This window comes from Paramormyrops kingsleyae, chromosome 4 (assembly GCF_048594095.1).
Source record: "Paramormyrops kingsleyae isolate MSU_618 chromosome 4, PKINGS_0.4, whole genome shotgun sequence".
In the NCBI taxonomy this organism is placed as follows: Eukaryota; Metazoa; Chordata; class Actinopteri; order Osteoglossiformes; family Mormyridae; genus Paramormyrops; species Paramormyrops kingsleyae.
Window position 1 is genome coordinate 45,988,172 of NC_132800.1, and position 25,801 is coordinate 46,013,972.

Consider the following 25,801-nt stretch of genomic DNA (forward strand, 5'->3'; position numbering starts at 1 on the left):
AAATAGGCGGGCCGTAAAAAAAACACAATAAAACACGAGCAATCAATTAAAACGCACGGGACCTAGGGGACGGGGTGAAGCGGGGACGACAGCGGCGATAGCAGGGGCAGAAGGCGACACGGACACGGTGGCGGGATAATGTAAACAGAAACCAAAAACAAAACCAGGGCAGCAGAAAAGCAATACACACGGAAAGACAACACAACCAAAGGAAGACATGAGTCAATGAAGGGGGTGTGGCGATGAAGCATCAGTCCGTGTCGCCGCTGTCGTCATGACCCGGGCTCGCAGCACGCATGGCCGCCAGGGCCGCCACCGCCGACTGCCGCCGCTCCTCCTGGCGCCGCAGAGTGTTGGCTAGGCCCGGCAGAGGGGGCTGATGGGACGCCCCGGACCTAGACCCCATGCAAAAACGGAGCTTGTTCTTGGCCTTGCCAGGCTTATGCACGGGGGCCTTGCCCGCACCCGTCTGGGACCGCGGGGCGACGAAGGGGTCCGGGTCCAGGGCATCGAGCTGACGCAGGGTATCAGTGCCGAAGGGGGGAATGCCGGACCAGGGCGACGCCAGGGGCTCGGCAGATGGAGGCAGAGGGGGGGGGGAAGAGGGAGCGGGGGCTGGGGGAGGGGGGCCATCCACAGTCGCACCCCCGGCCATCCGGGACGCCGGGCGCACTTCACCCGCGGCCGGAGCTGCGGGAAGGGACGGGGTGAGAGACGAGGGCGGGGCGGGCGGCCACCACGTGCCCCGGCTGGAGGCACATCCGACAGAGGCGGACCTGATTGTCATGGGCGACCCGAATGTAGCGGGGCCCTTCGGCCGTATCAAATCGGGCACTGTAGGGCAAGGACACCACGCCGGCCGGGAAACGCACCCTGACGCAGCGGGTGCCGTCAGTGACCCGAGTGCCGGGCAGGAGCCGACGGCGCACCGGGAGGATGGGCTCCACACCCCATGCCGCAAGGCGATCGAGAATGACCTGATCGGGCACATACGCAGGCAGGTGCAGAAAGGAGACCACGCGCTCCGCCTGACAGAGGCGTCTGACCGGGCAGAGCTTGCCCTGTACGGTGAGGCCGCCCTCAATGAGCTCGATGTATTCGGGGGCGGTGAAGGTAACCTCCACTGCCACGTTAGGGGCCGGGCACACGGCCAGCAGGGCGTCCTTCGGCACCAACAACAATATCGCCTTCGCCACCTCCAGCAAAGGCACGCTGTCAAACGCACTCAAGTCTACGGAGGCAGTGGCCTCCTTAGTATAAGGCCCCTTTGGGGCAGGGCCCTCGTCCCAGGCGCCTCGTGGCGCCGCACCCTGGCGCAGGACACCCGCACGCACCCCCGTGCCCACGCGCACACCTGCACCTGCCCGCTGCGCCCGACCGGCCTGAGCCACCCTCCCGGCATAGCTGTCGGGTGGAGAGACGGCACCGCCGACCCCCGCACCAGCACCAGCACCGGCCCCACTGCTTACCTTGGCGGGCGCCACTCCCGGCCCGGAAGCCGCCGCTGCCGCCGCCGCCCTCTTCCGAGACACGACCTGCACCCACTCACCGGGCCCCCGGTCATCCAGACCAGGCGGCTCCACCGCCATATCTACCTCCATGTCCGCCTTACTAAAATCATCCAGGGAATCAACCCTTCCAGCATCCAGCGCCCGTGCAGCCGCGGCTGCACGCGACACGTCATCACCATCATCATCACGGTACGCCCGTGCAGCCGCGGCTGCACGCGACGTGGATGGCTGCGGCTGAGCAGCCATGATCACACAATAAAGGGGAGGAGGGGGGGCAACCAAGAAGGGAGCCCGGGGGACAAAACAAACAGGCAATTAAGGGGGAAAAGAAAAAGCCGGTAAATAATAGACGCGCCAAACACGGAAGTGAAAAGCAAAACAAAAGACCGGCGAAAAAAAAAAACAAACCCAAACCGAATGACAAGCCTCTCTCCCCAGCACAATAAAACGGCCAGGGAGAGGGGAAACGAACAGGGGCTGAAAAGAAAGCAAACAGTGATGCAAACACAAATGAAACCGGAGCAAACCACAACCGAAAAGAAACGCGCACAGCTAATGGAGGGCGAAAAGAAAAACACAAATCAGGGGCGAATAAACGAATGACAAGCTCCCCTCCCTGGCTTCACAGAAGGCCAGGGAGAGGGAAAACAGAACCAGAGCAAAAAGAAACTGAAGAAACGCTGAAAGAAACGAAAAAAAGCCTAATTGACAAACCCGGAAGTAAACGCGCACCGCGCAAAGGAAACCAAACGAACAGAAATAAATGCAAAAAAAGACACACAAAACGAGTGACAAGCCTCCCCCTCCGGCGCAACGAAGCAGCCAGGGAGAGGGGAGGCTAACCAAGGCAAAACTAAACCAAAACAATTATTAAATAAAACGGAGAAAGAAACGGAAAACCAAGTGAACTGCAAAGGCAAGAAAAAGCACCACCACACACACGCACCACCACACACACACTGAGCCGCGCAGGATCAGGCACGATCATGCGCAGTCGGAACGGTATGGCCGTAAGCGAGGGAAGCGGCCAGAATCAGCACTTTTGTTTTCAGTTGAGGCTTTATTGAGAGTCGCACCGAGAGAAGAGCAGACGTCGATGCGGCATTGATGTCAAGATGTCTTTGAGAAAGTCGTTATTAAAATGAGGAAGAAATCGGTGAGTTGTATACGATTGCTACGAGTACTTTCTGCAAAAGTGGGCGGGGACTGCCGTCTTTGTACAAATAAAGGTAATTTGTGAAATGAAAGGGTAGTGACATCTTTACATTCGTGGCAAGACGCAGGGCCCTCTGGATAAGGTGAAACTAAGAAAAAGCTTACGGCACTTGGTATTCCCAGGCAGTCTCCCAACCAAGTACTGACCAAGCCCGGCCCCGCTTAGCTTCCGAGATCAGACGAGATCGGGCGCAGTCGGAACGGTATGGCCGTAAGCGAGGGAAGCGGCCAGAATCAGCACTTTTGTTTTCAGTTGAGGGTTTATTGAGAGTCGCACCGAGAGAAGAGCAGACGTCGATGCGGCATTGATGTCAAGATGTCTTTGAGAAAGTCGTTATTAAAATGAGGAAGAAATCGGTGAGTTGTATACGATTGCTACGAGTACTTTCTGCAAAAGTGGGCGGGGACTGCCGTCTTTGTACAAATAAAGGTAATTTGTGAAATGAAAGGGTAGTGACATCTTTACATTCGTGGCAAGACGCAGGGCCCTCTGGATAAGGTGAAACTAAGAAAAAGCTTACGGCACTTGGTATTCCCAGGCAGTCTCCCAACCAAGTACTGACCAAGCCCGGCCCCGCTTAGCTTCCGAGATCAGACGAGATCGGGCGCAGTCGGAACGGTATGGCCGTAAGCGAGGGAAGCGGCCAGAATCAGCACTTTTGTTTTCAGTTGAGGCTTTATTGAGAGTCGCACCGAGAGAAGAGCAGACGTCGATGCGGCATTGATGTCAAGATGTCTTTGAGAAAGTCGTTATTAAAATGAGGAAGAAATCGGTGAGTTGTATACGATTGCTACGAGTACTTTCTGCAAAAGTGGGCGGGGACTGCCGTCTTTGTACAAATAAAGGTAATTTGTGAAATGAAAGGGTAGTGACATCTTTACATTCGTGGCAAGACGCAGGGCCCTCTGGATAAGGTGAAACTAAGAAAAAGCTTACGGCACTTGGTATTCCCAGGCAGTCTCCCAACCAAGTACTGACCAAGCCCGGCCCCGCTTAGCTTCCGAGATCAGACGAGATCGGGCGCAGTCGGAACGGTATGGCCGTAAGCGAGGGAAGCGGCCAGAATCAGCACTTTTGTTTTCAGTTGAGGCTTTATTGAGAGTCGCACCGAGAGAAGAGCAGACGTCGATGCGGCATTGATGTCAAGATGTCTTTGAGAAAGTCGTTATTAAAATGAGGAAGAAATCGGTGAGTTGTATACGATTGCTACGAGTACTTTCTGCAAAAGTGGGCGGGGACTGCCGTCTTTGTACAAATAAAGGTAATTTGTGAAATGAAAGGGTAGTGACATCTTTACATTCGTGGCAAGACGCAGGGCCCTCTGGATAAGGTGAAACTAAGAAAAAGCTTACGGCACTTGGTATTCCCAGGCAGTCTCCCAACCAAGTACTGACCAAGCCCGGCCCCGCTTAGCTTCCGAGATCAGACGAGATCGGGCGCAGTCGGAACGGTATGGCCGTAAGCGAGGGAAGCGGCCAGAATCAGCACTTTTGTTTTCAGTTGAGGCTTTATTGAGAGTCGCACCGAGAGAAGAGCAGACGTCGATGCGGCATTGATGTCAAGATGTCTTTGAGAAAGTCGTTATTAAAATGAGGAAGAAATCGGTGAGTTGTATACGATTGCTACGAGTACTTTCTGCAAAAGTGGGCGGGGACTGCCGTCTTTGTACAAATAAAGGTAATTTGTGAAATGAAAGGGTAGTGACATCTTTACATTCGTGGCAAGACGCAGGGCCCTCTGGATAAGGTGAAACTAAGAAAAAGCTTACGGCACTTGGCATTCCCAGGCAGTCTCCCAACCAAGTACTGACCAAGCCCGGCCCCGCTTAGCTTCCGAGATCAGACGAGATCGGGCGCAGTCGGAACGGTATGGCCGTAAGCGAGGGAAGCGGCCAGAATCAGCACTTTTGTTTTCAGTTGAGGCTTTATTGAGAGTCGCACCGAGAGAAGAGCAGACGTCGATGCGGCATTGATGTCAAGATGTCTTTGAGAAAGTCGTTATTAAAATGAGGAAGAAATCGGTGAGTTGTATACGATTGCTACGAGTACTTTCTGCAAAAGTGGGCGGGGACTGCCGTCTTTGTACAAATAAAGGTAATTTGTGAAATGAAAGGGTAGTGACATCTTTACATTCGTGGCAAGACGCAGGGCCCTCTGGATAAGGTGAAACTAAGAAAAAGCTTACGGCACTTGGCATTCCCAGGCAGTCTCCCAACCAAGTACTGACCAAGCCCGGCCCCGCTTAGCTTCCGAGATCAGACGAGATCGGGCGCAGTCGGAACGGTATGGCCGTAAGCGAGGGAAGCGGCCAGAATCAGCACTTTTGTTTTCAGTTGAGGGTTTATTGAGAGTCGCACCGAGAGAAGAGCAGACGTCGATGCGGCATTGATGTCAAGATGTCTTTGAGAAAGTCGTTATTAAAATGAGGAAGAAATCGGTGAGTTGTATACGATTGCTACGAGTACTTTCTGCAAAAGTGGGCGGGGACTGCCGTCTTTGTACAAATAAAGGTAATTTGTGAAATGAAAGGGTAGTGACATCTTTACATTCGTGGCAAGACGCAGGGCCCTCTGGATAAGGTGAAACTAAGAAAAAGCTTACGGCACTTGGCATTCCCAGGCAGTCTCCCAACCAAGTACTGACCAAGCCCGGCCCCGCTTAGCTTCCGAGATCAGACGAGATCGGGCGCAGTCGGAACGGTATGGCCGTAAGCGAGGGAAGCGGCCAGAATCAGCACTTTTGTTTTCAGTTGAGGGTTTATTGAGAGTCGCACCGAGAGAAGAGCAGACGTCGATGCGGCATTGATGTCAAGATGTCTTTGAGAAAGTCGTTATTAAAATGAGGAAGAAATCGGTGAGTTGTATACGATTGCTACGAGTACTTTCTGCAAAAGTGGGCGGGGACTGCCGTCTTTGTACAAATAAAGGTAATTTGTGAAATGAAAGGGTAGTGACATCTTTACATTCGTGGCAAGACGCAGGGCCCTCTGGATAAGGTGAAACTAAGAAAAAGCTAACGGCACTTGGTATTCCCAGGCAGTCTCCCAACCAAGTACTGACCAAGCCCGGCCCCGCTTAGCTTCCGAGATCAGACGAGATCGGGCGCAGTCGGAACGGTATGGCCGTAAGCGAGGGAAGCGGCCAGAATCAGCACTTTTGTTTTCAGTTGAGGCTTTATTGAGAGTCGCACCGAGAGAAGAGCAGACGTCGATGCGGCATTGATGTCAAGATGTCTTTGAGAAAGTCGTTATTAAAATGAGGAAGAAATCGGTGAGTTGTATACGATTGCTACGAGTACTTTCTGCAAAAGTGGGCGGGGACTGCCGTCTTTGTACAAATAAAGGTAATTTGTGAAATGAAAGGGTAGTGACATCTTTACATTCGTGGCAAGACGCAGGGCCCTCTGGATAAGGTGAAACTAAGAAAAAGCTTACGGCACTTGGTATTCCCAGGCAGTCTCCCAACCAAGTACTGACCAAGCCCGGCCCCGCTTAGCTTCCGAGATCAGACGAGATCGGGCGCAGTCGGAACGGTATGGCCGTAAGCGAGGGAAGCGGCCAGAATCAGCACTTTTGTTTTCAGTTGAGGGTTTATTGAGAGTCGCACCGAGAGAAGAGCAGACGTCGATGCGGCATTGATGTCAAGATGTCTTTGAGAAAGTCGTTATTAAAATGAAGAAGAAATCGGTGAGTTGTATACGATTGCTACGAGTACTTTCTGCAAAAGTGGGCGGGGACTGCCGTCTTTGTACAAATAAAGGTAATTTGTGAAATGAAAGGGTAGTGACATCTTTACATTCGTGGCAAGACGCAGGGCCCTCTGGATAAGGTGAAACTAAGAAAAAGCTTACGGCACTTGGTATTCCCAGGCAGCCTCCCAACCAAGTACTGACCAAGCCCGGCCCCGCTTAGCTTCCGAGATCAGACGAGATCGGGCGCAGTCGGAACGGTATGGCCGTAAGCGAGGGAAGCGGCCAGAATCAGCACTTTTGTTTTCAGTTGAGGGTTTATTGAGAGTCGCACCGAGAGAAGAGCAGACGTCGATGCGGCATTGATGTCAAGATGTCTTTGAGAAAGTCGTTATTAAAATGAGGAAGAAATCGGTGAGTTGTATACGATTGCTACGAGTACTTTCTGCAAAAGTGGGCGGGGACTGCCGTCTTTGTACAAATAAAGGTAATTTGTGAAATGAAAGGGTAGTGACATCTTTACATTCGTGGCAAGACGCAGGGCCCTCTGGATAAGGTGAAACTAAGAAAAAGCTTACGGCACTTGGTATTCCCAGGCAGCCTCCCAACCAAGTACTGACCAAGCCCGGCCCCGCTTAGCTTCCGAGATCAGATGAGATCGGGCGCAGTCGGAACGGTATGGCCGTAAGCGAGGGAAGCGGCCAGAATCAGCACTTTTGTTTTCAGTTGAGGGTTTATTGAGAGTCGCACCGAGAGAAGAGCAGACGTCGATGCGGCATTGATGTCAAGATGTCTTTGAGAAAGTCGTTATTAAAATGAGGAAGAAATCGGTGAGTTGTATACGATTGCTACGAGTACTTTCTGCAAAAGTGGGCGGGGACTGCCGTCTTTGTACAAATAAAGGTAATTTGTGAAATGAAAGGGTAGTGACATCTTTACATTCGTGGCAAGACGCAGGGCCCTCTGGATAAGGTGAAACTAAGAAAAAGCTTACGGCACTTGGTATTCCCAGGCAGCCTCCCAACCAAGAACTGACCAAGCCCGGCCCCGCTTAGCTTCCGAGATCAGACGAGATCGGGCGCAGTCGGAACGGTATGGCCGTAAGCGAGGGAAGCGGCCAGAATCAGCACTTTTGTTTTCAGTTGAGGGTTTATTGAGAGTCGCACCGAGAGAAGAGCAGACGTCGATGCGGCATTGATGTCAAGATGTCTTTGAGAAAGTCGTTATTAAAATGAGGAAGAAATCGGTGAGTTGTATACGATTGCTACGAGTACTTTCTGCAAAAGTGGGCGGGGACTGCCGTCTTTGTACAAATAAAGGTAATTTGTGAAATGAAAGGGTAGTGACATCTTTACATTCGTGGCAAGACGCAGGGCCCTCTGGATAAGGTGAAACTAAGAAAAAGCTTACGGCACTTGGTATTCCCAGGCAGTCTCCCAACCAAGTACTGACCAAGCCCGGCCCCGCTTAGCTTCCGAGATCAGACGAGATCGGGCGCAGTCGGAACGGTATGGCCGTAAGCGAGGGAAGCGGCCAGAATCAGCACTTTTGTTTTCAGTTGAGGGTTTATTGAGAGTCGCACCGAGAGAAGAGCAGACGTCGATGCGGCATTGATGTCAAGATGTCTTTGAGAAAGTCGTTATTAAAATGAGGAAGAAATCGGTGAGTTGTATACGATTGCTACGAGTACTTTCTGCAAAAGTGGGCGGGGACTGCCGTCTTTGTACAAATAAAGGTAATTTGTGAAATGAAAGGGTAGTGACATCTTTACATTCGTGGCAAGACGCAGGGCCCTCTGGATAAGGTGAAACTAAGAAAAAGCTTACGGCACTTGGTATTCCCAGGCAGTCTCCCAACCAAGTACTGACCAAGCCCGGCCCCGCTTAGCTTCCGAGATCAGACGAGATCGGGTGCAGTCGGAACGGTATGGCCGTAAGCGAGGGAAGCGGCCAGAATCAGCACTTTTGTTTTCAGTTGAGGGTTTATTGAGAGTCGCACCGAGAGAAGAGCAGACGTCGATGCGGCATTGATGTCAAGATGTCTTTGAGAAAGTCGTTATTAAAATGAGGAAGAAATCGGTGAGTTGTATACGATTGCTACGAGTACTTTCTGCAAAAGTGGGCGGGGACTGCCGTCTTTGTACAAATAAAGGTAATTTGTGAAATGAAAGGGTAGTGACATCTTTACATTCGTGGCAAGACGCAGGGCCCTCTGGATAAGGTGAAACTAAGAAAAAGCTTACGGCACTTGGTATTCCCAGGCAGTCTCCCAACCAAGTACTGACCAAGCCCGGCCCCGCTTAGCTTCCGAGATCAGACGAGATCGGGCGCAGTCGGAACGGTATGGCCGTAAGCGAGGGAAGCGGCCAGAATCAGCACTTTTGTTTTCAGTTGAGGGTTTATTGAGAGTCGCACCGAGAGAAGAGCAGACGTCGATGCGGCATTGATGTCAAGATGTCTTTGAGAAAGTCGTTATTAAAATGAGGAAGAAATCGGTGAGTTGTATACGATTGCTACGAGTACTTTCTGCAAAAGTGGGCGGGGACTGCCGTCTTTGTACAAATAAAGGTAATTTGTGAAATGAAAGGGTAGTGACATCTTTACATTCGTGGCAAGACGCAGGGCCCTCTGGATAAGGTGAAACTAAGAAAAAGCTTACGGCACTTGGTATTCCCAGGCAGTCTCCCAACCAAGTACTGACCAAGCCCGGCCCCGCGTAGCTTCCGAGATCAGACGAGATCGGGCGCAGTCGGAACGGTACGGCCGTAAGCGAGGGAAGCGGCCAGAATCAGCACTTTTGTTTTCAGTTGAGGCTTTATTGAGAGTCGCACCGAGAGAAGAGCAGACGTCGATGCGGCATTGATGTCAAGATGTCTTTGAGAAAGTCGTTATTAAAATGAGGAAGAAATCGGTGAGTTGTATACGATTGCTACGAGTACTTTCTGCAAAAGTGGGCGGGGACTGCCGTCTTTGTACAAATAAAGGTAATTTGTGAAATGAAAGGGTAGTGACATCTTTACATTCGTGGCAAGACGCAGGGCCCTCTGGATAAGGTGAAACTAAGAAAAAGCTTACGGCACTTGGTATTCCCAGGCAGTCTCCCAACCAAGTACTGACCAAGCCCGGCCCCGCTTAGCTTCCGAGATCAGACGAGATCGGGCGCAGTCGGAACGGTATGGCCGTAAGCGAGGGAAGCGGCCAGAATCAGCACTTTTGTTTTCAGTTGAGGGTTTATTGAGAGTCGCACCGAGAGAAGAGCAGACGTCGATGCGGCATTGATGTCAAGATGTCTTTGAGAAAGTCGTTATTAAAATGAGGAAGAAATCGGTGAGTTGTATACGATTGCTACGAGTACTTTCTGCAAAAGTGGGCGGGGACTGCCGTCTTTGTACAAATAAAGGTAATTTGTGAAATGAAAGGGTAGTGACATCTTTACATTCGTGGCAAGACGCAGGGCCCTCTGGATAAGGTGAAACTAAGAAAAAGCTTACGGCACTTGGTATTCCCAGGCAGCCTCCCAACCAAGAACTGACCAAGCCCGGCCCCGCTTAGCTTCCGAGATCAGACGAGATCGGGCGCAGTCGGAACGGTATGGCCGTAAGCGAGGGAAGCGGCCAGAATCAGCACTTTTGTTTTCAGTTGAGGGTTTATTGAGAGTCGCACCGAGAGAAGAGCAGACGTCGATGCGGCATTGATGTCAAGATGTCTTTGAGAAAGTCGTTATTAAAATGAGGAAGAAATCGGTGAGTTGTATACGATTGCTACGAGTACTTTCTGCAAAAGTGGGCGGGGACTGCCGTCTTTGTACAAATAAAGGTAATTTGTGAAATGAAAGGGTAGTGACATCTTTACATTCGTGGCAAGACGCAGGGCCCTCTGGATAAGGTGAAACTAAGAAAAAGCTTACGGCACTTGGTATTCCCAGGCAGTCTCCCAACCAAGTACTGACCAAGCCCGGCCCCGCTTAGCTTCCGAGATCAGACGAGATCGGGCGCAGTCGGAACGGTATGGCCGTAAGCGAGGGAAGCGGCCAGAATCAGCACTTTTGTTTTCAGTTGAGGGTTTATTGAGAGTCGCACCGAGAGAAGAGCAGACGTCGATGCGGCATTGATGTCAAGATGTCTTTGAGAAAGTCGTTATTAAAATGAGGAAGAAATCGGTGAGTTGTATACGATTGCTACGAGTACTTTCTGCAAAAGTGGGCGGGGACTGCCGTCTTTGTACAAATAAAGGTAATTTGTGAAATGAAAGGGTAGTGACATCTTTACATTCGTGGCAAGACGCAGGGCCCTCTGGATAAGGTGAAACTAAGAAAAAGCTTACGGCACTTGGTATTCCCAGGCAGTCTCCCAACCAAGTACTGACCAAGCCCGGCCCCGCTTAGCTTCTGAGATCAGACGAGATCGGGCGCAGTCGGAACGGTATGGCCGTAAGCGAGGGAAGCGGCCAGAATCAGCACTTTTGTTTTCAGTTGAGGGTTTATTGAGAGTCGCACCGAGAGAAGAGCAGACGTCGATGCGGCATTGATGTCAAGATGTCTTTGAGAAAGTCGTTATTAAAATGAGGAAGAAATCGGTGAGTTGTATACGATTGCTACGAGTACTTTCTGCAAAAGTGGGCGGGGACTGCCGTCTTTGTACAAATAAAGGTAATTTGTGAAATGAAAGGGTAGTGACATCTTTACATTCGTGGCAAGACGCAGGGCCCTCTGGATAAGGTGAAACTAAGAAAAAGCTTACGGCACTTGGTATTCCCAGGCAGCCTCCCAACCAAGAACTGACCAAGCCCGGCCCCGCTTAGCTTCCGAGATCAGACGAGATCGGGCGCAGTCGGAACGGTATGGCCGTAAGCGAGGGAAGCGGCCAGAATCAGCACTTTTGTTTTCAGTTGAGGGTTTATTGAGAGTCGCACCGAGAGAAGAGCAGACGTCGATGCGGCATTGATGTCAAGATGTCTTTGAGAAAGTCGTTATTAAAATGAGGAAGAAATCGGTGAGTTGTATACGATTGCTACGAGTACTTTCTGCAAAAGTGGGCGGGGACTGCCGTCTTTGTACAAATAAAGGTAATTTGTGAAATGAAAGGGTAGTGACATCTTTACATTCGTGGCAAGACGCAGGGCCCTCTGGATAAGGTGAAACTAAGAAAAAGCTTACGGCACTTGGTATTCCCAGGCAGTCTCCCAACCAAGTACTGACCAAGCCCGGCCCCGCTTAGCTTCCGAGATCAGACGAGATCGGGCGCAGTCGGAACGGTATGGCCGTAAGCGAGGGAAGCGGCCAGAATCAGCACTTTTGTTTTCAGTTGAGGGTTTATTGAGAGTCGCACCGAGAGAAGAGCAGACGTCGATGCGGCATTGATGTCAAGATGTCTTTGAGAAAGTCGTTATTAAAATGAGGAAGAAATCGGTGAGTTGTATACGATTGCTACGAGTACTTTCTGCAAAAGTGGGCGGGGACTGCCGTCTTTGTACAAATAAAGGTAATTTGTGAAATGAAAGGGTAGTGACATCTTTACATTCGTGGCAAGACGCAGGGCCCTCTGGATAAGGTGAAACTAAGAAAAAGCTTACGGCACTTGGTATTCCCAGGCAGTCTCCCAACCAAGTACTGACCAAGCCCGGCCCCGCTTAGCTTCTGAGATCAGACGAGATCGGGCGCAGTCGGAACGGTATGGCCGTAAGCGAGGGAAGCGGCCAGAATCAGCACTTTTGTTTTCAGTTGAGGGTTTATTGAGAGTCGCACCGAGAGAAGAGCAGACGTCGATGCGGCATTGATGTCAAGATGTCTTTGAGAAAGTCGTTATTAAAATGAGGAAGAAATCGGTGAGTTGTATACGATTGCTACGAGTACTTTCTGCAAAAGTGGGCGGGGACTGCCGTCTTTGTACAAATAAAGGTAATTTGTGAAATGAAAGGGTAGTGACATCTTTACATTCGTGGCAAGACGCAGGGCCCTCTGGATAAGGTGAAACTAAGAAAAAGCTTACGGCACTTGGTATTCCCAGGCAGTCTCCCAACCAAGTACTGACCAAGCCCGGCCCCGCGTAGCTTCCGAGATCAGACGAGATCGGGCGCAGTCGGAACGGTACGGCCGTAAGCGAGGGAAGCGGCCAGAATCAGCACTTTTGTTTTCAGTTGAGGCTTTATTGAGAGTCGCACCGAGAGAAGAGCAGACGTCGATGCGGCATTGATGTCAAGATGTCTTTGAGAAAGTCGTTATTAAAATGAGGAAGAAATCGGTGAGTTGTATACGATTGCTACGAGTACTTTCTGCAAAAGTGGGCGGGGACTGCCGTCTTTGTACAAATAAAGGTAATTTGTGAAATGAAAGGGTAGTGACATCTTTACATTCGTGGCAAGACGCAGGGCCCTCTGGATAAGGTGAAACTAAGAAAAAGCTTACGGCACTTGGTATTCCCAGGCAGTCTCCCAACCAAGTACTGACCAAGCCCGGCCCCGCTTAGCTTCCGAGATCAGACGAGATCGGGCGCAGTCGGAACGGTATGGCCGTAAGCGAGGGAAGCGGCCAGAATCAGCACTTTTGTTTTCAGTTGAGGGTTTATTGAGAGTCGCACCGAGAGAAGAGCAGACGTCGATGCGGCATTGATGTCAAGATGTCTTTGAGAAAGTCGTTATTAAAATGAGGAAGAAATCGGTGAGTTGTATACGATTGCTACGAGTACTTTCTGCAAAAGTGGGCGGGGACTGCCGTCTTTGTACAAATAAAGGTAATTTGTGAAATGAAAGGGTAGTGACATCTTTACATTCGTGGCAAGACGCAGGGCCCTCTGGATAAGGTGAAACTAAGAAAAAGCTTACGGCACTTGGTATTCCCAGGCAGACTCCCAACCAAGTACTGACCAAGCCCGGCCCCGCTTAGCTTCCGAGATCAGACGAGATCGGGCGCAGTCGGAACGGTATGGCCGTAAGCGAGGGAAGCGGCCAGAATCAGCACTTTTGTTTTCAGTTGAGGGTTTATTGAGAGTCGCACCGAGAGAAGAGCAGACGTCGATGCGGCATTGATGTCAAGATGTCTTTGAGAAAGTCGTTATTAAAATGAGGAAGAAATCGGTGAGTTGTATACGATTGCTACGAGTACTTTCTGCAAAAGTGGGCGGGGACTGCCGTCTTTGTACAAATAAAGGTAATTTGTGAAATGAAAGGGTAGTGACATCTTTACATTCGTGGCAAGACGCAGGGCCCTCTGGATAAGGTGAAACTAAGAAAAAGCTAACGGCACTTGGTATTCCCAGGCAGTCTCCCAACCAAGTACTGACCAAGCCCGGCCCCGCTTAGCTTCCGAGATCAGACGAGATCGGGCGCAGTCGGAACGGTATGGCCGTAAGCGAGGGAAGCGGCCAGAATCAGCACTTTTGTTTTCAGTTGAGGGTTTATTGAGAGTCGCACCGAGAGAAGAGCAGACGTCGATGCGGCATTGATGTCAAGATGTCTTTGAGAAAGTCGTTATTAAAATGAGGAAGAAATCGGTGAGTTGTATACGATTGCTACGAGTACATTCTGCAAAAGTGGGCGGGGACTGCCGTCTTTGTACAAATAAAGGTAATTTGTGAAATGAAAGGGTAGTGACATCTTTACATTCGTGGCAAGACGCAGGGCCCTCTGGATAAGGTGAAACTAAGAAAAAGCTTACGGCACTTGGCATTCCCAGGCAGTCTCCCAACCAAGTACTGACCAAGCCCGGCCCCGCTTAGCTTCCGAGATCAGACGAGATCGGGCGCAGTCGGAACGGTATGGCCGTAAGCGAGGGAAGCGGCCAGAATCAGCACTTTTGTTTTCAGTTGAGGGTTTATTGAGAGTCGCACCGAGAGAAGAGCAGACGTCGATGCGGCATTGATGTCAAGATGTCTTTGAGAAAGTCGTTATTAAAATGAGGAAGAAATCGGTGAGTTGTATACGATTGCTACGAGTACTTTCTGCAAAAGTGGGCGGGGACTGCCGTCTTTGTACAAATAAAGGTAATTTGTGAAATGAAAGGGTAGTGACATCTTTACATTCGTGGCAAGACGCAGGGCCCTCTGGATAAGGTGAAACTAAGAAAAAGCTAACGGCACTTGGTATTCCCAGGCAGTCTCCCAACCAAGTACTAACCAAGCCCGGCCCCGCTTAGCTTCCGAGATCAGACGAGATCGGGCGCAGTCGGAACGGTATGGCCGTAAGCAAGGGAAGCGGCCAGAATCAGCACTTTTGTTTTCAGTTGAGGGTTTATTGAGAGTCGCACCGAGAGAAGAGCAGACGTCGATGCGGCATTGATGTCAAGATGTCTTTGAGAAAGTCGTTATTAAAATGAGGAAGAAATCGGTGAGTTGTATACGATTGCTACGAGTACTTTCTGCAAAAGTGGGCGGGGACTGCCGTCTTTGTACAAATAAAGGTAATTTGTGAAATGAAAGGGTAGTGACATCTTTACATTCGTGGCAAGACGCAGGGCCCTCTGGATAAGGTGAAACTAAGAAAAAGCTTACGGCACTTGGTATTCCCGGGCAGTCTCCCAACCAAGTACTAACCAAGCCCGGCCCCGCTTAGCTTCCGAGATCAGACGAGATCGGGCGCAGTCGGAACGGTATGGCCGTAAGCGAGGGAAGCGGCCAGAATCAGCACTTTTGTTTTCAGTTGAGGGTTTATTGAGAGTCGCACCGAGAGAAGAGCAGACGTCGATGCGGCATTGATGTCAAGATGTCTTTGAGAAAGTCGTTATTAAAATGAGGAAGAAATCGGTGAGTTGTATACGATTGCTACGAGTACTTTCTGCAAAAGTGGGCGGGGACTGCCGTCTTTGTACAAATAAAGGTAATTTGTGAAATGAAAGGGTAGTGACATCTTTACATTCGTGGCAAGACGCAGGGCCCTCTGGATAAGGTGAAACTAAGAAAAAGCTTACGGCACTTGGTATTCCCGGGCAGTCTCCCAACCAAGTACTAACCAAGCCCGGCCCCGCTTAGCTTCCGAGATCAGACGAGATCGGGCGCAGTCGGAACGGTATGGCCGTAAGCGAGGGAAGCGGCCAGAATCAGCACTTTTGTTTTCAGTTGAGGGTTTATTGAGAGTCGCACCGAGAGAAGAGCAGACGTCGATGCGGCATTGATGTCAAGATGTCTTTGAGAAAGTCGTTATTAAAATGAGGAAGAAATCGGTGAGTTGTATACGATTGCTACGAGTACTTTCTGCAAAAGTGGGCGGGGACTGCCGTCTTTGTACAAATAAAGGTAATTTGTGAAATGAAAGGGTAGTGACATCTTTACATTCGTGGCAAGACGCAGGGCCCTCTGGATAAGGTGAAACTAAGAAAAAGCTTACGGCACTTGGTATTCCCGGGCAGTCTCCCAACCAAGTACTAACCAAGCCCGGCCCCGCTTAGCTTCCGAGATCAGACGAGATCGGGCGCAGTCGGAACGGTATGGCCGTAAGCAAGGGAAGCGGCCAGAATCAGCACTTTTGTTTTCAGTTGAGGGTTTATTGAGAGTCGCACCGAGAGAAGAGCAGACGTCGATGCGGCATTGATGTCAAGATGTCTTTGAGAAAGTCGTTATTAAAATGAGGAAGAAATCGGTGAGTTGTATACGATTGCTACGAGTACTTTCTGCAAAAGTGGGCGGGGACTGCCGTCTTTGTACAAATAAAGGTAATTTGTGAAATGAAAGGGTAGTGACATCTTTACATTCGTGGCAAGACGCAGGGCCCTCTGGATAAGGTGAAACTAAGAAAAAGCTTACGGCACTTGGTATTCCCGGGCAGTCTCCCAACCAAGTACTAACCAAGCCCGGCCCCGCTTAGCTTCCGAGATCAGACGAGATCGGGCGCAGTCGGAACGGTATGGCCGTAAGCAAGGGAAGCGGCCAGAATCAGCACTTTTGTTTTCAGTTGAGGGTTTATTGAGAGTCGCACCGAGAGAAGAGCAGACGTCGATGCGGCATTGATGTCAAGATGTCTTTGAGAAAGTCGTTATTAAAATGAGGAAGAAATCGGTGAGTTGTATACGATTGCTACGAGTACTTTCTGCAAAAGTGGGCGGGGACTGCCGTCTTTGTACAAATAAAGGTAATTTGTGAAATGAAAGGGTAGTGACATCTTTACATTCGTGGCAAGACGCAGGGCCCTCTGGATAAGGTGAAACTAAGAAAAAGCTTACGGCACTTGGTATTCCCGGGCAGTCTCCCAACCAAGTACTAACCAAGCCCGGCCCCGCTTAGCTTCCGAGATCAGACGAGATCGGGCGCAGTCGGAACGGTATGGCCGTAAGCGAGGGAAGCGGCCAGAATCAGCACTTTTGTTTTCAGTTGAGGGTTTATTGAGAGTCGCACCGAGAGAAGAGCAGACGTCGATGCGGCATTGATGTCAAGATGTCTTTGAGAAAGTCGTTATTAAAATGAGGAAGAAATCGGTGAGTTGTATACGATTGCTACGAGTACTTTCTGCAAAAGTGGGCGGGGACTGCCGTCTTTGTACAAATAAAGGTAATTTGTGAAATGAAAGGGTAGTGACATCTTTACATTCGTGGCAAGACGCAGGGCCCTCTGGATAAGGTGAAACTAAGAAAAAGCTTACGGCACTTGGTATTCCCGGGCAGTCTCCCAACCAAGTACTAACCAAGCCCGGCCCCGCTTAGCTTCCGAGATCAGACGAGATCGGGCGCAGTCGGAACGGTATGGCCGTAAGCGAGGGAAGCGGCCAGAATCAGCACTTTTGTTTTCAGTTGAGGGTTTATTGAGAGTCGCACCGAGAGAAGAGCAGACGTCGATGCGGCATTGATGTCAAGATGTCTTTGAGAAAGTCGTTATTAAAATGAGGAAGAAATCGGTGAGTTGTATACGATTGCTACGAGTACTTTCTGCAAAAGTGGGCGGGGACTGCCGTCTTTGTACAAATGAAAGGGTAGTGACATCTTTACATTCGTGGCAAGACGCAGGGCCCTCTGGATAAGGTGAAACTAAGAAAAAGCTTACGGCACTTGGTATTCCCAGGCAGTCTCCCAACCAAGTACTGACCAAGCCCGGCCCCGCTTAGCTTCCGAGATCAGACGAGATCGGGCGCAGTCGGAACGGTATGGCCGTAAGCGAGGGAAGCGGCCAGAATCAGCACTTTTGTTTTCAGTTGAGGGTTTATTGAGAGTCGCACCGAGAGAAGAGCAGACGTCGATGCGGCATTGATGTCAAGATGTCTTTGAGAAAGTCGTTATTAAAATGAGGAAGAAATCGGTGAGTTGTATACGATTGCTACGAGTACTTTCTGCAAAAGTGGGCGGGGACTGCCGTCGTTGTACAAATAAAGATACTTTGTGAAATGATAGGGGAGTGACAGCTTTACATTCGTAGCAAGACGCTGGGCCCTCGGGATAAGGTGAAAGTAAGAAAAAGCTTACGGCACTTGGTAATACCAGGCAGTCTCCCAACCAAGTACTAACCAAGCCCGGCCCCGCTTAGCTTCCGAGATCAGAAGAGATCGGGCGCAGTCGGAACGGTATGGCCGTAAGCGAGGGAAGCGGCCAGAATCAGCCCTTTTGTTTTCAGTTGAGGGTTTATTGAGAGTCGCACCGAGAGAAGAGCAGACGTCGATGCAGCAGTGATGTCAAGATGTCTTTGAGAAAGTCGTTATTAAAATGAGGAAGAAAGCGGTGAGTTGTATGCGATTGCTACGAGTACTTTCTGCAAAAGAGGGTGGAGACTGCCGTCGTTGTACAAATAAAGATACTTTGTGAAATGAAAAGGGAGTGACATCTTTCAATTCGTGGCAAGACGCAGGGCCCTCTGGATAAGGTGAAACTAAGAAAAAGCTTACGGCACTTGGTAATCCCAGGCAGTCTCCCAACCAAGTACTAACCAAGCCCGGCCCTGCTTAGCTTCCGAGATCAGATGAGATCGGGCGCAGTCGGAACGGTATGGCCATAAGCGAGGGAAGTGTCCAGAATCAGCCCTGTTGTTTTCAGTTGAGGGTTTATTGAGAGTCGCACCGAGAGAAGAGCAGACGTCGATGCGGCATTGATGTCAAGATGTCTTTGAGAAAGTCGTTATTAAAATGAGGAAGAAAGCAGTGAGTTGTATACGATTGCTACGAATACTTTCTGCAAAAGTGGGCGGGGACTGCCGTCGTTGTACAAATAAAATTAATTTGTGAAATGAAAGGGGAGTGACATCTTTACATTCAGGGCAAGACGCAGGGCCCTCGGGATAAAGTGAAAGTAAGAAAAAGCTTACGGCACTTGGTAATCCCAGGCAGTCTCCCAACCAAGTACTAACCAAGCCCGGCCCCGCTTAGTTTCCGAGATCAGACGAGATCGGGCGCAGTTTTTTTTTTTTTTTTTTTTATTAAACCACTCAGAACGAAAGTGCCACACATACACCACAGCAGGGGGCGGTACAGGGAGAGGGGCCAGGGAACGGGGCAAGCCCACGCTCCAAGACCCCTACTCACAGGGTGCAGCAGTCTTCATCATGCAGGCGTGAAGTTTAATAAAAAGAAAAAGACCAGGCATAATCAATAAAAGCCAATCAAACAATAAAAATGCCAATTAAAAGGAGCAACAGCCCCAACATCGAACAACACAGAAGACGGACAACAAGCAGCACACGACCCACCCACACAGACAAACCCAAGAAAAACAACCCAAGCAACCCACCCAAAACAGAAAAACAAGAGAAAACAAGCAGCCCACCCTCAAAACACATCCCAAACCAACCGCCCACCCACAACAGACACAAAAGGAACCCGGTGCACATAATCACTTAAGAACCGGGGCATGTCATGAGGCCCGGCAGACAATAAAAACACCTTAGATAAAACCAGTCGCAGCCGATAGCGGCACATTAAAACAGGATCTAAAACCACGCGCTCATAGCGGGCCTTGTTGCGCCGCAACCAAACAACACATTTAGCGACTGCTAAAAACAAGTTAAGAAAGGTGCTGGCGGGGTGGACCTTGGGGACACCAAACAGGAACATGACCTGCCACCCCGCTTCAGTAAAAACAGGCACGGGCCCCACCGCCACGGCTATCCTGTCCACCACCTCCAGAGCCCACACAATGAAATCAGCTAACTGTGAACAGCCAAAGAACATGTGCGTAAGGCCCTCCTCCACATCCCGGCACACTGGGCAGAGCGGAGACGCGGCGAAGCCCAGTCTATGAAGCCACGACATTGACCATAGGGCGTTGTGCCGCTGTCTGTAGTCGAAAAGGGCCAGGGCAGGGTCCGCCGGGCAGACCAGCACGTTCCCCCACAACAGGTCAGGCCCCAGGGCGGGGAAGCGAGCGCTCCAAAAGGCCTGCGCCACCGGGGTAACAAAAGCACGCTGCCTGTAGAGGCGGGCAAAGTCACGGGTCACACACGCCCCCAAAGGGGCGAGGGACCCGGACAGCCGCCTCACATACACCGCGGGGAAACGGGGGGCCACATCCCGGGGGCCGCCGGCCCGCTCAATGTCACGCACCCACGCAGCAGGGAGGGCAGCCCTCGCCGCCAGACACTGCCTGGCAACAGTGACCCTGGAGGCCCTCTCGGCCACAGCCTCGACCTGGTCATAGACGGCCGCGGGAGGCAGGAAGCCAGGGCGCACCTCATAAAAGAGGTCTCGCACCTGACGCACCCCAGCCTCCCACCAGTGCCGGAACTCGAGGGGCCGCCCCCCGGAGAGGACGCGCGGTTTGAGCAGCAGCGGCTGCCGAAGCAGAAGCTGCCGCCCCACAGGCAGCACGACAGTGTGCTCCTGGAACTCAGCCCACGCCAAGAGGAGGTGTGCGTAGAAGGAGGGGATGCCACGCACCATGCCGGGCCGGAGACGCATCCAAAGAGCGTCTTCGGCCAGCTCCCTCCCCGCACACTGTCCCAGCCGGAGCGAGAGCACCACCTTCCACAGGGAGGGGCGGCTCTCGTCCAGGAAGGCTTGCAACATCCGGACACACAGGGCCTTCGACTGGACCAGAGGGTCCAGGAGGCCCAGGCCACCCTCGGCAGGGGGGCCAATCAAGGTAGCGTAAGCCACCATGACTCTGCCCCCCCCCCCAGAGGAAGCGCAGGATGGCCTTCCGCAGCCTGGCGTAATGTCCGTGGGGCATGTGAGTGACGCTCAGGTGAAACCACAGCACAGACAACACCATTGCGTTCAACAGGAACACCTTCTGCTGCAGCGAGAGGAGACGGCCCGACCACCCGGCCAGCCGCCGCTCCACACCACCCGTCAGATCGTCCCACATCCTCCCCGTCGCATCGTCCGCACTCCTCCCGAGCAGAACGCCCAGGAGGCGCACGTCCCCCTCGGCCTCAGTCAGCCCCAGCTCGGCGGGCAGAGGCCCGGCCGAACCGAGCCGCAGGTACACCGACTTCTGCAGGTTGACCCTGGCCCCAGTGATGTCACAGTACTGCTGCACGCTGCGTAACGCAGCCCCCACGCTGGCCCCGTCGGGCACGAGCAGGGTGGTGTCATCAGCGTACTGAAAGACCGGCGGAGCGAAAACAGGGACTGGGAGACAGGCAAGGGCACTGGCAGCTCCACGGGGACCGCAGCTCCGGAGGGCAGCTCCATGTCCTCAACGCCCGACGCCCCAAGGAGGTCCTGTGCGGCCGGGGGGTCTCCGGCCCCCCCAAAGGGCACAGCGTCCACCCCCACAACGGGACCCCCACTCACCTCTCCCCCTGAGCCAGCCACAGGAGCAGCGAGGCGGTTGTTCGTCACAGGATCCAGGCAGTCAGCGGCAGCAGCCACAGGGGGTGTCGAAGGCATGGCGATGGCGGCAGCAGTACTGGGGACCTGGGGCGGAAGGAGAGACACCCCCTCGTCCCCCCCAGCGTGAGAGCCCGGGTCAACCCCGTCCCCGGCAGCGGAGGCCGGCCCGTCCCGACCAGGGGCGCCAGGGCAGGTGCACAGGGCGGCGGCCTTGCGGCAGCCGGCACAGCGGGCGGCAACACAGTCACGGGCGTAGTGCCCCTGCAGCCCGCAGACACGGCACACGTACTGGGGGCACTGGGCCACCACGTGCCCCGGCTGGAGGCACATCCGACAGAGACGGACCTGATTGTCATGGGCGACCCTTATGTAGCGGGGCCCCTCGGCCGTGTCAAATCGGGCACTGTAGGGCAAGGACACCACGCCGGCCGGGAAACGCACCCTGACGCAGCGGGTGCCGTCAGTGACCCGAGTGCCGGGCAGGAGCCGACGGCGCACCGGGAGGATGGGCTCCACACCCCATGCCGCAAGGCGATCGAGGATGACCTGATCGGGCACATACGCAGGCAGGTGCAGAAAGGAGACCACGCGCTCCGCCTGACAGAGGCGTCTGACCGGGCAGAGCTTGCCCTGTACGGTGAGGCCGCCCTCAATGAGCTCGATGTATTCGGGGGCGGTGAAGGTAACCTCCACTGCCACGTTAGGGGCCGGGCACACGGCCAGCAGGGCGTCCTTCGGCACCAACAACAATATCGCCTTCGCCACCTCCAGCAAAGGCACGCTGTCAAACGCACTCAAGTCTACGGAGGCAGTGGCCTCCTTAGTATAAGGCCCCTTTGGGGCAGGGCCCTCGTCCCAGGCGCCTCGTGGCGCCGCACCCTGGCGCAGGACACCCGCACGCACCCCCGTGCCCACGCGCACACCTGCACCCGCCCGCTGCGCCCGACCGGCCTGAGCCACCCTCCCAGCATAGCTGTCAGGCGGAGAGATGGCACCGCCGACCCCCGCACCAGCACCATCACCGGTCCCGCCGCTCACCTTAGCGGGCGCCGCTCCCGACCCGGAAGCCGTCGCCGCCGCCGCCGCCGCCCTCTTACGAGAAACAACCTTCACCCACTCACCGGGCCCCTGGTCACCCAGACCAGGCGGCTCCACCGCCATATCTACCTCCATTTCCACCCTACTAAAATCATCCAGGGAATAATCCCTACCAGTATCCAGCGCCCGTGCAGCCGCGGCTGCACGCGACACGTCATCACCATCATCATCACGGAACGCCCGTGCAGCCGCGGCTGCACGCGACGTGGATGGCTGCGGCTGAGCAGCCATGATCAAACGAGTAAGGGGAGGAGGGGGGGCAACCAACAAGGGAGCCCGGAGGACAAAACAAACAAGCAAGCAAGGGGGAAAAAGAAAAGCCGGTAAATAATAAACGCGCAAAACACGGAAGTGGAAAACAAAACACAAGACCGGCGAAAAAAAATCGAATGACAAGCCTCTCTCCCTAGCACAATAAAACGGCCAGGGAGAGGGGAAACGAACTGGGGCAGAAAGGAAAAGAAACAGTGATCCAAAAATAAGATAAACCAGAGCAAACTACAACGGATGAAAAACGCGCACAGAAACGGAGGGCGAAAACAAAACACAAATCAGGGGCGAAATAAAGGGTGACAAGCCTCCCCCCCCGGCCCAAAATGAGGCCAGGGAGAGGGAAAACAGAACCAGACTAAACAGAAAGGGAATAAACGCTGAAATAAACGAAAAAAAGCCTAATTGACAAACCCGGAAGTAAACGCGCACCGCGCAAAGGAAACCAAACGAACAGAAATAAATGCAAAAAAAGACACACAAAACGAGTGACAAGCCTCCCCCTCCGGCGCAACGAAGCAGCCAGGGAGAGGGGAGGCTAGCCAAGGCAAAACTAAACCAAAACAATTATTAAATAAAACGGAGAAAGAAACGGAAAACCAAGTGAACTGCAAAGGCAAAAAAAAGCACCACCACACACACACTGAGCCGCGCAGGACCAGGCACGATCATGCGCAGTCGGAACGGTATGGCCGTAAGCAAGGGTAGTGGCCAGAATCAGCCCTTTTCTCTTCAGTTGAGGGTTTATTGAGAGTCGCACCGAGAGAAGAGCAGACGTCGATGCGACATTGATGTCAAGATGTCTTTCAGAAAGTCGTTATTAAAATGAGGAAGAAAGCGGTGAGTTGTATACGATTGCTATGAGTACTTTCTGCAAAAGTGGGCGGGGACTGCCGTCGTTGTACAAATAAAGGTAATTTGTGAAATGAAAGGGGAGTGACATCTTTACATTCGTGGCAAGACGCAGGGCCCTCTGGATAAGGTGAAATTAAGAAAAAGCTTACGGCACTTGGTAATCCCAGGCAGTCTCCCAACCAAGTACTAACCAAGCCCAGCCCCGCTTAGCTTCCGAGATCAGACGAGATCGGGCGCAGTCGGAACGGTATGGCCGTAAGCGAGGGAAGTGGCCAGAAACAGCCCTTTTGTTTTCAGTTGAGGGTTTATTGAGAGTCGCACCGAGAGAAGAGCAGACGTCGATGCGGCATTGATGTCAAGATGTCTTTGAGAAAGTCGTTCTTAAAATGAGGAAGAAAGCGGTGAGTTGTATACGATTGCTATGAGTACTTTCTGCAAAACTGGGCTGGGACTGCCGTCTTTGTACAAATAAAGGTAATTTGTGAAATGAAAGGGGAGTGACATCATTCAATTCGTGGCAAGACGCAGGGCCCTCTGGATAAAGTGAAAGTAAGAAAAAGCTTACGGCACTTGGCAATCCCAGGCAGTCTCCCAACCAAGTACTAACAAAGCCCGGCCCCGCTTAGCTTCCGAGACCAGACGAGATCGCGCGCAGTCGGAACGGTATGGCCGTAAGCGAGGGAAGCTGCCAGAATCAGCCCTTTTGTTTTCAGTTGAGGGTTTATTGAGAGTCGCACCGAGAGAAGAGCAGACGTCGATTCGCCATTGATGTCAAGATGTCTTTGAGAAAGTCGTTATTAAAATGAGGAAGAAAGCGGTGAGTTGTATACGATTGCTACGAGTACTTTCTGCAAAAGTGGGCTGGGACTGCCGTCGTTGTACAAATAAAGGCAATTCGTGAAAGGAAAGGGGAGTGATATCTTTACATTCGTGGCAAGACGCAGGGCCCTCTGGATAAAGTGAAAGTAAGAAAAAGCTTACGGCACTTGGTAATCCCAGGCAGTCTCCCAACCAAGTACTAACCAAGCCCGGCCCCGCTTAGCTTCCGAGATCGGGCGCAGTCGAAACGGTATGGCCGTAAGTGAGGGAAGCGGCCAGAATCAGCCCTTTTGTTTTCAGTTGAGGGTTTATTGAGAGTCGCACCGAGAGAAGAGCAGACGTCGATGCGGCATTGATGTCAAGATGTCTTTGAGAAAGTCGTTCTTAAAATGAGGAAGAAAGCGATGAGTTGTATTCGATTGCTACGAGTACTTTCTGCAAAAGTGGGCTACCGTCCTTGTACAAATAAAGGTAATTTGTGAAATGAAAGGGGAGTGACATCTTTACATTCGTGGCAAGACGCAGGGCCCTCTGGATAAGGTGAAACTAAGAAAAAGCTTACGGCACTTGGTAATCCCAGGCAGTCTCCCAACCAAGTAGTAAGCAAGTCCGGCCCCGCTTAGCTTCCGAGATCAGACGAGATCGGGCGCAGTCGGAACGGTATGGCCGTAAGCAAGGGGAGAGGCCAGAATCAGCCCTTTTCATTTCAGTTGAGGGTTTATTGAGAGTCGCAGCAAGAGAGAAGAGCAGACGTCGATGCGACATTGATGTCAAGATGTCTTTCAGAAAGTCGTTATTAAAATGAGGAAGAAAGCGGTGAGTTGTATACGATTGCTATGAGTACTTTCTGCAAAAGTGGGCGGGGACTGCCGTCGTTGTACAAATAAAGGTAATTTGTGAAATGAAAGGGGAGTGATATCTTTACATTCGTGGCAAGACGCAGGGCCCTCTGGATAAAGTGAAATTAAGAAAAAGCTTACGGCACTTGGTAATCCCAGGCAGTCTCCCAACCAAGTACTAACCAAGCCCGGCCCCGCTTAGCTTCCGAGATCAGACGAGATCGGGCGCAGTCGGAACGGTATGGCCGTAAGCGAGGGAAGCGGCCAGAATCAGCCCTTTTGTTTTCAGTTGAGGGTTTATTGAGAGACGCACCAAGAGAAGAGCAGACGTCGGTGCGGCATTGATGTCAGGATGTCTTTGAGAAAGTCGTTATTAAAATGAGGAAGAAAGCGGTGAGTTGTATACGATTGCTACGAGTACTTTCTGCAAAAGTGGGCGGGGACTGCCGTCGTTGTACAAATAAAGGTAATTTGTGAAATGAAAGGGGAGTGACATCATTCAATTCGTGGCAAGACGCAGGGCCCTCTGGATAAAGTGAAAGTAAGAAATAGCTTACGGCACTTGGTAATCCCAGGCAGTCTCCCAAACAAGTACTAACCAAGTCCGGCCCCACTTAGCTTCCGAGATCAGATGAGATCGGGCGCATTCGGATCGGTATGGCCGGAAGCGAGGGAAGCTGCCAGAATCAGCCCTTTTGTTTTCAGTTGATGGTTTATTGAGAGTCGCACCGAGAGAAGAGCAGACGTCGATGCGGCATTGATGTCAAGATGTCTTTGAGAAAGTCGTTCTTAAAATGAGGAAGAAAGCGATGAGTTGTATTCGATTGCTACG

General features: G+C 51.9%; 33 non-coding genes and 11 pseudogenes across 33 annotated transcripts; all 44 read right to left on the reverse strand.

Moving 5' to 3' along the window:
- Positions 1-2,824: 2,824 nt before the first annotated feature.
- On the reverse strand, positions 2,825-2,943 carry LOC140589407 (5S ribosomal RNA). Its single transcript, XR_011990586.1, has one exon. It is a non-coding gene; the product is annotated as a 5S ribosomal RNA (ribosomal RNA).
- A 297-nt stretch (positions 2,944-3,240) lies between these two features.
- On the reverse strand, positions 3,241-3,359 carry LOC140589408 (5S ribosomal RNA). Its single transcript, XR_011990587.1, has one exon. It is a non-coding gene; the product is annotated as a 5S ribosomal RNA (ribosomal RNA).
- Positions 3,360-3,656: 297 nt separating this feature from the next.
- Positions 3,657-3,775, reverse strand: LOC140589409 (5S ribosomal RNA). The gene has a single exon (XR_011990588.1). It is a non-coding gene; the product is annotated as a 5S ribosomal RNA (ribosomal RNA).
- Positions 3,776-4,072: 297 nt separating this feature from the next.
- Positions 4,073-4,191, reverse strand: LOC140589410 (5S ribosomal RNA). Its single transcript, XR_011990589.1, has one exon. It is a non-coding gene; the product is annotated as a 5S ribosomal RNA (ribosomal RNA).
- A 297-nt stretch (positions 4,192-4,488) lies between these two features.
- LOC140589579 (5S ribosomal RNA) lies at positions 4,489-4,607 on the reverse strand. Its single transcript, XR_011990758.1, has one exon. It is a non-coding gene; the product is annotated as a 5S ribosomal RNA (ribosomal RNA).
- Positions 4,608-4,904: 297 nt separating this feature from the next.
- LOC140589580 (5S ribosomal RNA) lies at positions 4,905-5,023 on the reverse strand. Its single transcript, XR_011990759.1, has one exon. It is a non-coding gene; the product is annotated as a 5S ribosomal RNA (ribosomal RNA).
- Positions 5,024-5,320: 297 nt separating this feature from the next.
- Positions 5,321-5,439, reverse strand: LOC140589581 (5S ribosomal RNA). The gene has a single exon (XR_011990760.1). It is a non-coding gene; the product is annotated as a 5S ribosomal RNA (ribosomal RNA).
- Positions 5,440-5,736: 297 nt separating this feature from the next.
- Positions 5,737-5,855, reverse strand: LOC140589720 (5S ribosomal RNA). Its single transcript, XR_011990899.1, has one exon. It is a non-coding gene; the product is annotated as a 5S ribosomal RNA (ribosomal RNA).
- A 297-nt stretch (positions 5,856-6,152) lies between these two features.
- LOC140589412 (5S ribosomal RNA) lies at positions 6,153-6,271 on the reverse strand. Its single transcript, XR_011990591.1, has one exon. It is a non-coding gene; the product is annotated as a 5S ribosomal RNA (ribosomal RNA).
- Positions 6,272-6,568: 297 nt separating this feature from the next.
- On the reverse strand, positions 6,569-6,687 carry LOC140589697 (5S ribosomal RNA). The gene has a single exon (XR_011990876.1). It is a non-coding gene; the product is annotated as a 5S ribosomal RNA (ribosomal RNA).
- A 297-nt stretch (positions 6,688-6,984) lies between these two features.
- Positions 6,985-7,103, reverse strand: LOC140589558 (5S ribosomal RNA). Its single transcript, XR_011990737.1, has one exon. It is a non-coding gene; the product is annotated as a 5S ribosomal RNA (ribosomal RNA).
- A 297-nt stretch (positions 7,104-7,400) lies between these two features.
- On the reverse strand, positions 7,401-7,519 carry LOC140590057 (5S ribosomal RNA; annotated as a pseudogene).
- A 297-nt stretch (positions 7,520-7,816) lies between these two features.
- Positions 7,817-7,935, reverse strand: LOC140589413 (5S ribosomal RNA). Its single transcript, XR_011990592.1, has one exon. It is a non-coding gene; the product is annotated as a 5S ribosomal RNA (ribosomal RNA).
- A 297-nt stretch (positions 7,936-8,232) lies between these two features.
- Positions 8,233-8,351, reverse strand: LOC140590798 (5S ribosomal RNA). The gene has a single exon (XR_011991635.1). It is a non-coding gene; the product is annotated as a 5S ribosomal RNA (ribosomal RNA).
- Positions 8,352-8,648: 297 nt separating this feature from the next.
- On the reverse strand, positions 8,649-8,767 carry LOC140589414 (5S ribosomal RNA). Its single transcript, XR_011990593.1, has one exon. It is a non-coding gene; the product is annotated as a 5S ribosomal RNA (ribosomal RNA).
- A 297-nt stretch (positions 8,768-9,064) lies between these two features.
- On the reverse strand, positions 9,065-9,183 carry LOC140590096 (5S ribosomal RNA; annotated as a pseudogene).
- A 297-nt stretch (positions 9,184-9,480) lies between these two features.
- Positions 9,481-9,599, reverse strand: LOC140589415 (5S ribosomal RNA). Its single transcript, XR_011990594.1, has one exon. It is a non-coding gene; the product is annotated as a 5S ribosomal RNA (ribosomal RNA).
- Positions 9,600-9,896: 297 nt separating this feature from the next.
- On the reverse strand, positions 9,897-10,015 carry LOC140590058 (5S ribosomal RNA; annotated as a pseudogene).
- Positions 10,016-10,312: 297 nt separating this feature from the next.
- On the reverse strand, positions 10,313-10,431 carry LOC140589416 (5S ribosomal RNA). Its single transcript, XR_011990595.1, has one exon. It is a non-coding gene; the product is annotated as a 5S ribosomal RNA (ribosomal RNA).
- Positions 10,432-10,728: 297 nt separating this feature from the next.
- LOC140589882 (5S ribosomal RNA) lies at positions 10,729-10,847 on the reverse strand. Its single transcript, XR_011991061.1, has one exon. It is a non-coding gene; the product is annotated as a 5S ribosomal RNA (ribosomal RNA).
- Positions 10,848-11,144: 297 nt separating this feature from the next.
- On the reverse strand, positions 11,145-11,263 carry LOC140590059 (5S ribosomal RNA; annotated as a pseudogene).
- A 297-nt stretch (positions 11,264-11,560) lies between these two features.
- LOC140589417 (5S ribosomal RNA) lies at positions 11,561-11,679 on the reverse strand. The gene has a single exon (XR_011990596.1). It is a non-coding gene; the product is annotated as a 5S ribosomal RNA (ribosomal RNA).
- A 297-nt stretch (positions 11,680-11,976) lies between these two features.
- LOC140589883 (5S ribosomal RNA) lies at positions 11,977-12,095 on the reverse strand. Its single transcript, XR_011991062.1, has one exon. It is a non-coding gene; the product is annotated as a 5S ribosomal RNA (ribosomal RNA).
- Positions 12,096-12,392: 297 nt separating this feature from the next.
- LOC140590097 (5S ribosomal RNA) lies at positions 12,393-12,511 on the reverse strand (annotated as a pseudogene).
- Positions 12,512-12,808: 297 nt separating this feature from the next.
- LOC140589418 (5S ribosomal RNA) lies at positions 12,809-12,927 on the reverse strand. Its single transcript, XR_011990597.1, has one exon. It is a non-coding gene; the product is annotated as a 5S ribosomal RNA (ribosomal RNA).
- Positions 12,928-13,224: 297 nt separating this feature from the next.
- Positions 13,225-13,343, reverse strand: LOC140589652 (5S ribosomal RNA). Its single transcript, XR_011990831.1, has one exon. It is a non-coding gene; the product is annotated as a 5S ribosomal RNA (ribosomal RNA).
- A 297-nt stretch (positions 13,344-13,640) lies between these two features.
- Positions 13,641-13,759, reverse strand: LOC140589721 (5S ribosomal RNA). Its single transcript, XR_011990900.1, has one exon. It is a non-coding gene; the product is annotated as a 5S ribosomal RNA (ribosomal RNA).
- A 297-nt stretch (positions 13,760-14,056) lies between these two features.
- LOC140589582 (5S ribosomal RNA) lies at positions 14,057-14,175 on the reverse strand. The gene has a single exon (XR_011990761.1). It is a non-coding gene; the product is annotated as a 5S ribosomal RNA (ribosomal RNA).
- A 297-nt stretch (positions 14,176-14,472) lies between these two features.
- On the reverse strand, positions 14,473-14,591 carry LOC140589508 (5S ribosomal RNA). Its single transcript, XR_011990687.1, has one exon. It is a non-coding gene; the product is annotated as a 5S ribosomal RNA (ribosomal RNA).
- Positions 14,592-14,888: 297 nt separating this feature from the next.
- Positions 14,889-15,007, reverse strand: LOC140589248 (5S ribosomal RNA). Its single transcript, XR_011990425.1, has one exon. It is a non-coding gene; the product is annotated as a 5S ribosomal RNA (ribosomal RNA).
- Positions 15,008-15,304: 297 nt separating this feature from the next.
- Positions 15,305-15,423, reverse strand: LOC140589249 (5S ribosomal RNA). The gene has a single exon (XR_011990426.1). It is a non-coding gene; the product is annotated as a 5S ribosomal RNA (ribosomal RNA).
- Positions 15,424-15,720: 297 nt separating this feature from the next.
- Positions 15,721-15,839, reverse strand: LOC140589250 (5S ribosomal RNA). Its single transcript, XR_011990427.1, has one exon. It is a non-coding gene; the product is annotated as a 5S ribosomal RNA (ribosomal RNA).
- Positions 15,840-16,136: 297 nt separating this feature from the next.
- LOC140589251 (5S ribosomal RNA) lies at positions 16,137-16,255 on the reverse strand. Its single transcript, XR_011990428.1, has one exon. It is a non-coding gene; the product is annotated as a 5S ribosomal RNA (ribosomal RNA).
- Positions 16,256-16,552: 297 nt separating this feature from the next.
- Positions 16,553-16,671, reverse strand: LOC140589252 (5S ribosomal RNA). The gene has a single exon (XR_011990429.1). It is a non-coding gene; the product is annotated as a 5S ribosomal RNA (ribosomal RNA).
- Positions 16,672-16,968: 297 nt separating this feature from the next.
- LOC140589253 (5S ribosomal RNA) lies at positions 16,969-17,087 on the reverse strand. Its single transcript, XR_011990430.1, has one exon. It is a non-coding gene; the product is annotated as a 5S ribosomal RNA (ribosomal RNA).
- A 279-nt stretch (positions 17,088-17,366) lies between these two features.
- On the reverse strand, positions 17,367-17,485 carry LOC140589419 (5S ribosomal RNA). The gene has a single exon (XR_011990598.1). It is a non-coding gene; the product is annotated as a 5S ribosomal RNA (ribosomal RNA).
- Positions 17,486-17,782: 297 nt separating this feature from the next.
- Positions 17,783-17,901, reverse strand: LOC140590170 (5S ribosomal RNA; annotated as a pseudogene).
- Positions 17,902-18,198: 297 nt separating this feature from the next.
- On the reverse strand, positions 18,199-18,317 carry LOC140590079 (5S ribosomal RNA; annotated as a pseudogene).
- A 5,136-nt stretch (positions 18,318-23,453) lies between these two features.
- Positions 23,454-23,572, reverse strand: LOC140589663 (5S ribosomal RNA). The gene has a single exon (XR_011990842.1). It is a non-coding gene; the product is annotated as a 5S ribosomal RNA (ribosomal RNA).
- A 297-nt stretch (positions 23,573-23,869) lies between these two features.
- On the reverse strand, positions 23,870-23,988 carry LOC140590325 (5S ribosomal RNA; annotated as a pseudogene).
- A 297-nt stretch (positions 23,989-24,285) lies between these two features.
- LOC140590400 (5S ribosomal RNA) lies at positions 24,286-24,394 on the reverse strand (annotated as a pseudogene).
- Positions 24,395-24,685: 291 nt separating this feature from the next.
- LOC140590266 (5S ribosomal RNA) lies at positions 24,686-24,804 on the reverse strand (annotated as a pseudogene).
- Positions 24,805-25,103: 299 nt separating this feature from the next.
- On the reverse strand, positions 25,104-25,222 carry LOC140589790 (5S ribosomal RNA). The gene has a single exon (XR_011990969.1). It is a non-coding gene; the product is annotated as a 5S ribosomal RNA (ribosomal RNA).
- A 297-nt stretch (positions 25,223-25,519) lies between these two features.
- Positions 25,520-25,638, reverse strand: LOC140590288 (5S ribosomal RNA; annotated as a pseudogene).
- Between the last annotated feature and the right edge of the window lie 163 nt (positions 25,639-25,801).